The sequence below is a fragment of the Eulemur rufifrons genome, chromosome 24 (genome assembly GCF_041146395.1).
Source record: "Eulemur rufifrons isolate Redbay chromosome 24, OSU_ERuf_1, whole genome shotgun sequence".
Taxonomy (NCBI): domain Eukaryota; kingdom Metazoa; phylum Chordata; class Mammalia; order Primates; family Lemuridae; genus Eulemur; species Eulemur rufifrons.
In genome coordinates this window covers 16,217,711-16,230,649 of record NC_091006.1, presented here as the reverse complement: position 1 = coordinate 16,230,649, position 12,939 = coordinate 16,217,711, and the positions used below count along the sequence as shown (strand labels likewise).

At 37.0% G+C, this 12,939-nt stretch overlaps 1 protein-coding gene across 1 annotated transcript in view; it reads left to right on the top strand.

Moving 5' to 3' along the window:
- Positions 1 to 12,939, top strand: part of LOC138374966 (zinc finger protein 616-like) — an 84,279-nt gene that overhangs the window by 7,626 nt on the left and 63,714 nt on the right. The gene's annotated exons all lie outside the window — the stretch shown is intronic.

Here is a 12,939-nt window from a genome sequence, read left to right as displayed (position 1 = left end):
AGACAGATTGCCATTAAGCCAAGAACAAGAGTCAAATAATATTAACATCAACCATTAAAATAATTGCACAATATTGTGAGCTAAGCTATAAAACCTGGAACATGAGTAAGAGATAAAACATTTTTGCATAGAGACTAAATTATTATTGATTATAGATGATACAATCAACAATCACAATCAGGGATTGATGTCGGGGGTAGGACCTCTAGTCTATCTCCACAGACTCAGTCCATATCTCAGAAATTATTCCTCGACCCTTTGTATCTTTGCCACTAGAACAGTTTCTATCCCAGAGGAATCTTTTTTCAGATGTGAGCATGTACTCAAGACTCATGATACTCTTCTTTTCTGTATGCAAAGACTGCCTAACAGAATACAATAGAAAATACTCATCTGATTCCTTTTGCTGCCAGAACTTTGAGTTTAGTGTGTTATACCAGTGAGATGGGGGTCGTGGGGAGGGAGCCAGCTGGTCTCTGAGATATGTTTGTTATTCTGAGATACTATCTTTTCACAGAACTGCAATTAATTTGCCAGTAGTGACAATGACACTACATGCTTGATGCGCTGAGAATATTTCTGAAAAACACCATTCCCATTGCTAATGCTCAGAAACAATGACGTTTGTAATAAACATCACCAAAGAGATATTTTGGCATGTTTGGTAAGGGATATTTTATTTTCAAGATTCCTGAAGGCAGACGGGGGCTCACATGGAGGAAGCAGATAATGGTGAGGTCTTAACACCTGGTGGATAGTAATGCTGGAAACACTTTCATTCACCTATTTGTTCTGTGTATCTGCTTCAGTGAAATGTCTCTTTCTGCTTTTGCCCTTTTTCTAATGCGATTTTTAATAGACTATTTTTTGGAGCAGTTTTAGGTTCACAAAAAAAATTAAGTAGAAGATACAGGGATTTCCCATATATCCTCTGGCCCCAAACATGCATAGCCTCGATCATCAACATACCCCACCAGAGTGGTACATTTGTTGCAATCAATGAACGCTGACATATTATTATCATCCACAGTCCATAGTTTACATTAGGGTTCACTATTGTGTTGCACAGTCTATGGGTTTGAAAAAATGTATGACATCTTCACCATTATAGTATCATATAGGGTACTTTCACTGCTCTCAAAATCCTCAGTGCTTCACCTAGATTTGTCTTTCTCCTTTCAGTACTATTGCTTGTTCACATAATTTGCAGGTCTTTTTTGGTACCTAAGCACTTAGGACTGGGAAGCTATCTTGGGAAATTAACCCTCTTATCATTATGTAATTTTCCTTTTTTTCCCTGATAAGTTTATTTTCTCAGACTTCTAATTTATATGATATGAATAAAGATACTCTGCCTTCTTTTGTTTGATGTTTGTATGGTCTAACTTTATCCATTGCATTAACATCATGGGTCAGAAAATTATTTGTGTGAGGCTATCTTATGCACTGTAGGATGTTTAGCAGCATCCCTGGCCTCTATCCATTAGATACCGGTGACACCACACCAGCTGTGACAATCAAAAATGTCTCCAGGCTAGGTGTGGTGGCTCACACCTATAATCCTAGCACTTTAAGGAGGTCAAAGTGGGAGGATTGCTTGATCCCTGGAGTTCAAGACCAGCCTGAGCAACATAGCAAGACCCCATCTCTACAAAAAATAAAGTTATCTGGGCTTTGTGGCACGTGCCTATAGTCCCAGTTACTTGGGAGGGTGAGGCAGGAGGATGGCTTGAGCCCAGGAGTTTGAAGTTGCAGTGAGCTGTGATGACACCACTGCACTCCAGCCTGGACAACAGAGGAAGACCTTGTCTTAAAAAGTCTCCACCAGCACAAAAGGGCAGGAAAGCAAAAGGTACTGAGTGGCATGTGCCATGTTGCTTTCAGCTGCATTTCACACGATACTACTATAAAGACCTGACCTCAGAAATGAATGAGCTGATTTGCATGCAAGTTTTCAAGGTATAACTGTGATTCATCTATAACTGGTAAAACTTACCACTGAGAAATGCTTTGAGAGTCAAGGGCAAGTTAAAGCTCAAAATCATGGCAAAATCCAAATCAAGAACATGGCCCTATTGCCCTTTCAAATAATCTGCCAGTTGATTAAAGTGGTTTCTGGGAAATTCCTCCTTTAGGAAAAAACGACTTAGTAAACAGAAACTAGAGTGTAGATCTCCTAGAGAGGCCTGAGAAGTAAAAGATCCTAGAATAAAATTAAAGAGTTAGGCATATCTTACTAAAAACTGTGGGTATAGCTAATGGAAAATGTAGTATCAGATAAAGTGGTGTATGTGTGTGCACTTCTGTTATTTCATGTGCTGAGTTGCATCCTGTGTTTTACCTGAATGGCACACCTGACCCCAAGTTCTTTTGTGATGAGCAATGTCCTACAAAGCAGCTATCTTGGTAGGCATAAACTGGACACAGGCCAGACAAGAGCCACAAGGGCATCTGCTTGTGGGAGCAACACCTGGTCATAGGTCGAACACTTGGACATTAGACCACACACCAGGATAACGAAGTACACCTGAAAAGCACAATGTAAACATCCAGGACCAAATCCCTGGAGCCATATCAGGACAGGACTGGAGTATATGCCACTCTCCTGAGAGAGACCTCAAAATGAAATTAGGAAAAAAGAAAATACAATAGAAGGCCCAGTTCTAATACTGTCAGATATAATCAGGTGAATTCAAGAACAATGAAACATAAAGGACTGGATGTCTATTCTCAAGGGAAGAACTGCAGCTGAAAAAAAGGATCACTCCTCATTTTTGCTCCCAGTGGAATCAGCCTGATAACATCTGCCCACCAAAATTGTACATTTGCTGTGGATCTTAGGGATTCCTGGGTACCTCCTTTCTTTTCCTCTCTGGAATGGGTTTATTGAGGTTTTATTTATCTGTTCGACCATATGCATTGTGAGTGAGGACTCCTCCACTGGGCTCTGAATCAAAAGGAGTCTCAGGTGACTGTCATGAGATCCTTGTTTATGATTGAGGTTATGTTTGGGTAGGACTTTTCCTTTTTTGGGGAATATTAAGGGGATGAGGTAAGTATATTTTGTGTGAATAAAAGAGGGACAAATTATTTCTGATAGAAGCTGCATTGTCACATATTGTAATATTCCCAAGTATCACCTCCTGTGAGACTATATATCCCTGCCCTGTGTTATCAGGTGTGGCCTCTTGAGGCCACACTTCCTTTGAGAGGATTGAAATTCATTGCCCTTTATGACAGGTTTGGCTTTGAGTTCCTTAGCCAATTTAGTGTGAGTAGAGATGGCATGTTTTTAAAATGAGAAATTGTCAGTATAAGTTGACTGTCCCTGTAAATTAATCAAGGAGCTAAAAATTGTCTATGCTGGGCATGTCCTTTAACTCAAGTAGCTCCATGTCATAATTGTAGCTTTTTTCTTTATTCTTAGGCTTATTGGAAGCATCACATAAAATTCTCCTTTGCACAGAGAAAACAAATACAATTCTCATCAAAAAGGCAGTTGACTCACCAGAAATCTCAGATGACCTAGAACTCATGGTAAAAACGCAGATTCCTGGGCCACATCATGCCCAGCTGCCTCAAAGATGTCCAGGCAGTTTTTTAAACAGTTTATTGAGGTGTGATTGATATATAATTATGTGCCACATAATGTTTTGATCTGTGAAGGACCACATATACAATTGTCCCAAAAGATTACAATACTGTATTTTTACTATACCATTTCTACGTTTAGATATACAAATACTTACCATTGTGTTAAAATTGCCTACGTACTTGCCGTACAGGTTTGTAGCCTCGGAGCAATAGGTGATACCATATAGCCTAGATGTATAGTAGGCCATACCATCTAGGGTTGTGTAAGTGCACACTGGGATGTCTGCACCATGAGGAATCACCTAACAATGAATTTCTCAAAATGTATCCCCATCATTAAGGGCTGCATCACGGTACTATAAAAAGCTGCATATACTGAGGGATGAGCCTGGCAAGGGTCTCCACCTGCGCAGGTGACAGGCTCTATCCAGGCAGCTGTCAACCCCCACCCCCCTGCAACTGTGTGTACCTACCCTCAGGCAGGGGAAACTCAGAGTCACTCATGCTCCCTGTGGCGTGGACCCCTTTGAGTACTTTGTTCCGCCAAGAAAGCTACAAAACTGGCTCTGGGGCCTTGATTCGTGGATCACGTTCCAGAGGCTTGGCAGGAGAATCTTGCATGTTTTAATTTAAATGGAAGCTTTACGGTCCTTCATTTGCTGCTTCTGATCCTCTCTTTTCTCTACTATTAGAATGGTATGTGCCAGACAAAGACTGAAATTTAACCCCAAATTCCAGAATCAAATTGTGGAACCAAGCAAGAAGTGAATAATGATAGATATAAGGAAGAAATAAATGTTTCTTGTAACCCAGTAAGAATTCAGGAATATTTGTTACCACAACATAACTTGGAGAGAGCTCACTGGTATACTTTCAATGATCTTTTCTTTTCCTTTACCAACCTTAACCTCCCAAATCCAAGACTACCGATGGTAGCTTATTATCTTCACCAATTGCACTACCTTTGAAATCTCCATTTCAAGAGTTCCCTTCTTGTATTACTTTCATTCCTTCCATTTTATATGCTCTACTTTCATTAGAATAACAATTTTTAAATCCATCTAGAAACATTGCCTTTTATTATGTAACCACCCTCAATGAACTATTTGTTCTTACTTTACTGAACTGGTTTGCTATTAACATAATCCGATATTTGTAAATATCCTGAACAAACTGTCCTCTTCACTGTGCTGCCTTCACCTTACTAATCTTTAGAATCAGATGAGCTCCCTTACTGACTGTAGTCCCCTTACATCCAGGAACTTCATACTGATGGCAAAAAAAAAAAAAAAAGAAGACCAAAACAAAATCCCAAGTAAATAAACAAGTCCTCTAGGCTCTTGGGCTTTGCTGTCCTCATCCAAGGATGTTCTTTCTAATTTCTCATACTGTTGTGGGTACTTAAAATGTCATGAGTTCTATTTTCATTCATTCAATTTAGCATCCATTCTAATTGTCTTTCTGATTTCTTCTTTGTCCTGGGGTAATTCAAAAGTAGGTCATTTAATAATTCTTTGAGAATTTTTCCAGAGATTTTTTTGTTGTTATTGATTTCTAAATTACATTATGGTCAAAGACATATTTTGTATGACTTGAATTCTTTTAATATTTATTGAGACTTGTTTGATGGCCTGGAATATGGTTTGTCTTCGTAAGGTACTGCTATGGTTTGAATGTTTGTGTCCCCCACCCCCACCAAAATTCATATGTTGAAATCTTAACCCCCAAGGTGATGCTATTAGGAAGTCAGGCCTTTGTGAGGTGATTAGCTCACGAGAAGGAAGCCCTTGTGAATGTGATTAGTGCCCTTATAAAAGAAACTGCTGAGAGCTCAGTTGCCCCTTCTGCCATGTGAGAAGATGGCAATTTATACAGCAGAGTGGGCCCTCACCAGACACAGAATCTGCCTCACTTTAATCTTGGGACTTTTCAGTGTCCAAAACTGTAAAAAAATAAATTTCTGGTGTTTATAAGCTACCCAGTCTATGGTATTTTTGTTATAGTAAGCCGAACAGACTAAATACTGTGTGGACTTTTAAAGATTGTGTATAATTCTTTTAGGTGGAGTGTTTTATAAAGGGCAATTTGGTCAAGTTTATTGACAGTATTGTTGAAATCCTCTTGGAACTTACTTTCTGTCTACATGTTCTGTCTATTACATTATTGCAAGTGGGGGCAATGGAAATCTTAACCACAATTGTGGATTTGTTTTCATTGCAGTCCTGTCAGCTTCTCCTCATGGGTTTTGAAGTGTTGTTACTAGGTTCATAAATGTTTAGGATTGTCATGTCCTTTTGAGGAATTGATCCCTTTATCATTACAAAATGTTTCATTATCCCTGGTAATATTATTTGCTCTTTAATCTACATTGATATTACTATAATCACTCTATTTTAAATAGCGTTGACATATTTTTTATGCTTTTACTCTATTGGTGACTTTATATTTGAAGTATATTTCTTATAGGAAACACACAGTTGCTTGTCTTTTTAAAAAACTAGTAATTTCTGCCTTTTGGTTCAGCTGTTTAGACCAATTCCAATTAAAATAACCAATTAAAGAAATCATATGGTTAGATTTAAATTACCTTGCTACTGGTTTTATATTGTCTCCTTTATTCTTCTATTTTCCTGTCTTCTTTGGAATAACTGATTTTTTATGACTTTGTTTCCTTTTTTTTTTTTTTTTTGGTTTGTGTTAGCTATAACTAATTTTTATAGTATTTGCTTTAGGAGTTACACTGTACAACTTACCAGTGTACCTTCAAGTGATTGTATACTACTTCATGTAGGGCATGAGACCCTTATACATGTACACTTCCATTTTTACTGCTCTCGGTCTTTGTGCTATCATAATCATAGATATTACTTTTACATATTCTATAAACCCATACTAGATTATTATTTTTAAAAAGCCAATTATATTTTTAAAAGATTTAAAAATAAGAAAGACATTTAAATTTACTCATGTAATTACTATTTCTGGTGCTCTTCATTCTTTTGTGTAGATCAGGTGTTTGCAACTTTTAGGACACAAGTCACGCCAAATATGATCTGCTATATGTTTTAAATGATGTTTACTTGGAACACAGCCAAACCCATGTGTAAGTACTATTGATTCACTAAAGGCAGAGTAGAATATATGCAACAGAAACCATATGGCCTACAATGAACAAAATACCATCTGGCCCTTTAAAGTTTGTTGACTTCTCATATAGAATCACATTTCTATCAAATATGTGAACTACAATAAAAACTGAGAAATAAAGCATACAGAAAAAGTTAATTTTGGGCCGGGCGCGGTGGCTCACGCCTGTAATCCTAGCACTCTGGGAGGCCGAGGCGGGTGGATCGCTCGAGGTCAGGAGTTCGAGACCAGCCTGAGCAAGAGCGAGACCCCGTCTCTACTAAAAATAGAAAGACATTATATGGACAACTAAAAATCTATACAGAAAAAATTAGCCGGGCATAGTGGCGCATGCCTGTAGTCCCAGCTACTCGGGAGGCTGAGGCAGTAGGATCGCTTAAGCCCAGGAGTTTGAGGTTGCTGTGAGCTAAGCTGATGCCACGGCACTCACTCTAGCCTGGACAACAAAGTGAGACTCTGTCTCAACAAAAAAAAAAAAAAAAAAAAAAGTTAATTTTGTAGTCAAATATTAAGCAAGGGTATCATAAGATTGCTCTCAACTGGAAGAGTAAAACCAGGAATAATTGGGAGTCAGTAGGTCTTGACTCATACTAGGGAAAATATAGAAGATATGAGACTGTATTGCTATTTGATTTGAAACTAAAATGTTACCATATTTTTTGACGACATTTGAAGACATAAACTGGGGCTTAAACGCTCCACTAATTTTACTTGATGTGCATTCACAAGCAGAAGTAGCAATATACTCTTAGGTGGCAGCTACAGACTATAGGAAAAGCGTGTACCCTAACAAGTCCTTTCAGAACTGGTATCATCAGATCTCAGATAGTTTTGACAAATGATATTTACTATCTTTCCACTAACTCATTACCCTACCCCACCCTCAGGTCCTCCTGGTAGTAGGGAGGCTGCTGTAAAGGCTGCTTATCTGTGTATTCTGCAAATAGGCCGTCATGATTCTGGATAAGTCTACTTATATCTCAAGTCTACTTATACCTTAAGCCCTCTAGGGAAATTTTGTTGTTAAAAGAATTAACATGCAAAAATATACACAGCCAGTTTATGTAAGTTTTGACTTTTAAGTCCTGAAAAATAAAAAATTGCTAACTAAAAATGTCTCCAATAAATGCTTACTTTCATATACCTCACAAGTCACACACTGATTATGGGTATTCCTCAAATCATTGTAAATTATGCTCCCATCCTGGCAATTTTCTCCTTCTATTTCCTCTTCCCAATTACCTTTCCCCCTTTGTATATGCATGACACACTCCTTCAATTCATTAATGATTCTGCTCAACTATCAACTTATGACATGGGCATTGCCTGAACACACTGTTTAATTAGGACATCCTGTCATGTTATTATACATACACACTTCATTGTACTTATCAATATATCACCATATTTTATTATCACTCACTTACCCTTGTCGAACATAAAGTACTTGAAGGCAGGGAATTGGTTTTGTTTCCTGCTAGATCATTAGTGATTAGAATAACTCCTGAGAGCAAGCACTCTGTGCATTCATGCTGAAAGAATAAATGCATGCGTTTTTTCAATGCAAAGAAGAAAGCTACTGCAATGCATAGGTCATAAATTCTACTTTTGTTCAGGCATTGTGTTATTTCACGCAACATGAACTACACAGACCCACCTCAGCAGTGACAAAAGGTTTTCATGAAGTTTTTCTAAGTAACAAAAATTCAAGATACTCTCAAATGCTCTATTCTATTCCCAACACAAAATAATAATCTCACTTGTCAGGTAGAAGTTTTTATTTGTAAGTGACAGACAACCTGAAAAAGTGACTAAAACAAGTAGGCGATTTATTAGTTTCACATGACACCAAGTCCAGAGGCTGCAGTTTGGGATGTGACAGGTCCTCTGGGAAGTCCATTCTGCCTACTCTGGCTTGATTAGCACTCAGCTCTCATTCTTCTTAAAGAGATTACAGATGGCTGGGGTCTGACTAAGAAGGGTATGGGGTGAGGGGCAAAACCCTTTTCATATTTAGGCTTTGTTTACATGGAAGCAATGATTTCAGGAATTCTTTCCAAGTGTTACTAGGTAATTCTGTTAATTGGACACTGCAATTTTAATGAAGAACAGGAATTTTCAAATTTTATATTCATATCTCAAGAACAGAGGAAGGTAAATAAAAGAAGTTAGACAAAACATGGTGCAGCCCAAATTAAAATGCCCTACCAATGATATTAGATGCCAAGGCAGTAAACATAATTTTGGGAAGACAGATTATATAAACTGATTTTGTTTTTTATCCTGAGAGTCTAATATTCCAGGTAACCTATGGCCGGTCTCTTAGGTGTTTCAAATGAGAGACAAAAATTATTAAACAGTCCTTAGTATTTTTTAACTTATAGATTTATTTCCTTTTAGCTCTATTTGTATCTAAACAAACTGTTTCTCCGGGTTTTAATATAGATATTTTGATTTTACTATCAGGGTAGGAAAATTAAAAAAAAATCCATTTGAGATGTTTTTCATTCACGCCATCCTATCTTAAAGAAATGCAAAAGGGTAGTAGGTGGGAAATATTTTAATATCACCTCCAAATGTATTTTAATATAACTGTTATAACTCAGAGATTTTCAGAATTGGGGAGCCCATATTAAATGTTTCAATGAAGTAGAGACTGCAACAGGATTTAGTTGGCAATGTAGAATATATTCAATTGAGAGTGAACATTTAAAATGTTTAAGGTTACATTTGCTCCAAAAAACATAAAATAATTCCATCTTGGTTACATTATAGTTCTCAACTTGTTTAGTGTTTTTATTCATTGCATTTTCCACATAAAATGATTTTGAGTCTCAAGTCAAAATTATATTAAAAATATGACAATCTCTATTCCAATCTGCCTTCTCAAACCTTTTAATTTTCTTTAATAGGTTACTATCTATATATTTTCAGATTTTTTGTAACAAAGAGAATACCATATATAATATTCTACCTACACTTTGCTTTTTACGTATGTCAGAGAGCACGCCAATATAATGACTTTTCTCATTCTTTTAACAGCTTCACACACATGGCCAATGTTCCCTTAATTTTCTCAGCCATGGGACAAGTTTTGCCAGTGTGTGGGTAAAACTATAAAACTCTTAGAAGAAAACAGATGTAAACTTTTATGACATTGGGCTAGACAACAGTTTCTTAGATACAACACCAAAAAACAAGTAGCCAAAAAATTATTGGTAATGTGACTTCACCAAAATTAAGAGTGCTATTCAGAATGTGGAAAAACAATACACAGGAGTAGAGAAAATATTTGTAAATTATATATCTCATATGGGTCTAGTATTCAGAATATAAAAGAACTCTTACAACAAAAACACACAAGCAGCTCGATTTAAAAAAAAATAGGGAAGGATCTGAATAGACATTTCTCCAAAGATGGCCAATAAGCATATGGACAGATGCTCATTAGCCATGGAGACATGCAAATCCAGCAACAGTGAAATATCACCTATAAATGACTAGAAGGCTATATTACTACTGCTACTACTAATAATAATAATAATCCAACGACTACAAATACCAAGAGTTGATTAGGAAGTACAGAAGTTGAACACTTGTATATTGCTGGTGGGAATGTAAAATGGAGCAGCTGCTTTGGAAAAGTTTGGCAGTTCCACAAAAAGATAATCATAGTTACCATATGACCCAGCAATTCCACTTTTACAAACATACCTGAGTGAAAACATATATATGCAAAAACATCTTATAAAAGATTGTTCATAGCAGCATTTTTCATAATAGCCTAATTTCACAAAGTGCAAAGAGCCCAAATCTCCATCAAATGATGAATGATGGATAAACTAACTGTGGAATATTATTCAGCAATGGTAAGTTATTACGTACTAATGAATGTTCCAGTAACATACCCCACTATATTGCACACTTAAAACATGCAAATTTTATTGTGTGTCTCTTTTGGCATCAGCTGGAAATCTGAACCATATCTGGGTAACCTCGCTCTAGTACCACCAGGTAATCATTGTAACACCCCAAGCCAGTCATCTTTCACTCTGCTCTCTAGCCATTTGTGAACCAGAGTGGAAAGTCTGCTTTGTTCTTCTCAGAAAGCTTCATGTAATAAATATTCTCCTAACACTTCAGTGAATGGTGTCACCAGTCTTGAAGTTTAAACCAAATTTTGTGTGGGGTTCCATCCTATTCCAGTGGAGTAGCCACAGTGCAAATGAACAAAAAATGTTTTAGGGGTAAATATATGAAGTTTCTAGTTTCTAAAAGAAAACAAAAAAATCCCATTGTGAATATTAACAGGAAACTCATGAACACTGATCTTTTCAAATTATTACACTGAGTGATCCAAGTACAAAAAAGAGATGGCGGCCGGGCGCGGTGGCTCACGCCTGTAATCCTAGCACTCTGGGAGGCCGAGGCGGGTGGATCGCTCGAGGTCAGGAGTTCAAGACCAGCCTGAGCAATGAGCGAGACCTCGTCTCTACTAAAAATAGAAAGAAATTATCTGGCCAACTAAAATATATATAGAAAAAAAAATTAGCCGGGCATGGTGGCGCATGCCTGTAGTCCCAGCTACTCGGGAGGCTGAGGCAGTAGGATTGCTTAAGCCCAGGTGTTTGAGGTTGCTGTGAGCTAGGCTGATGCCACGGCACTCACTCTAGCCTGGGCAACAAAGCGACACTCTGTCTCAAAAAAAAAAAAAAAAGAGATGGTGTTATTTTAATCCTTGTTTCTGAAATTTTCTTTACTAATATTTTCACATGCTTATGTGAATCAGTGTATTTTCACTGATGTAGAAGAAGATGCCATTCTTGCAAAAAAAGGCATGTAGAAATGTAGGCATGTAAAAATATAATCATACAGTGCGTATTTATGAAGACGACAGGTTTTAGGGGTCTGGTTATTACACTGCTATGGTATGATACTTTTATCACAGTCATAGAAATAATCTGGGGCAGAGTGTGGAGAAAATGACTATGAATATATATTCCCCAAATTGCATACTATTTGAATCTAACATGGAAAGAGATTGCTATTGGAGACATTCAACCTTGAGAGCCAAATGATGTATTATTACTGTTCATTATGAAGTGCCTTAAAGAGGTAGGATATGCTTGGGTTGACAGCATGATTCACTCAGGGCTACTAAAAATGATTATACTGTACTACTAATTAAGACATGAGAAGTATAACATATTCTAAATAAAATGGTATCAAAATACAATTTGGCCAAATGTGAATGCTTTACAAACACTCTCCTCTGGTTCTTTTAACTGTCTTCTATGATAATCATTCTGTAATATCTTCGGTTTCAAAAGACCAATTTTTAATAATGTGTGATATGCAACAGCTGTTACCTTTCAAAGGAGGCCATCATTCCCCCTCCATTTATTTCTGCCACATATGCAGCCCCTAGTAACCCATCATTTTACTCCCATGAAAATCTCATTCTCTCAATGTTCTGGCCTATTCTTTCTGTTTCCTGGTCATCTCGTACAGTAAGCTTACCTTTCCTATAATCAACAGAGGTTCTCAGTGATATCAACAAATCAGGGAGGGGGTCCTGACTACATAAAGCATGATGATTTAGATAACAGTTTTATCTCTATTCTTTCACCCTCATGCTCTCACGTTTATATTATATTGTCTATTTAGGCCCTTCCATTTTATCAATCCCTCCCCTGAGATAATCATGATACACGAAAAGCATGTAATGAAGATATACCATCAACAGATTTCAAATGTCAAGTTGTAATTCATCAATAACAAAGCCTTCCTAAGAAATCTCAAATAAATAAAGGGAAGACAGATCTTTCTGCAGATGTCCCTGTTCTTTTGACACACATCATCTCATGAGTTTTAAATGGTTTTCACTTTTTAATCATCTGTGGAGTTTAACATGAGATCAGTTAATCCTCAAGAAGGAATAGAGACTTAGTGCCCCCTAGAATAAATTTTTGTAGATGTAATCCATTGAAAGAATTGGCTAAACAATTTACCACATTACATTTGTAATGTTTCTCTCCAGTATGAATTCTTTGGTGTATCCTGAGTCAGACCACTGCTTAAAGGCCTTGACATATTTGTATGGTTTCCATCTTGAATGTATTCTGTCATAACCACAAAGATGTAAATATTTTATAAGGCTGATCATATTCACTACATTTGTAAGGGATCTCTACAATA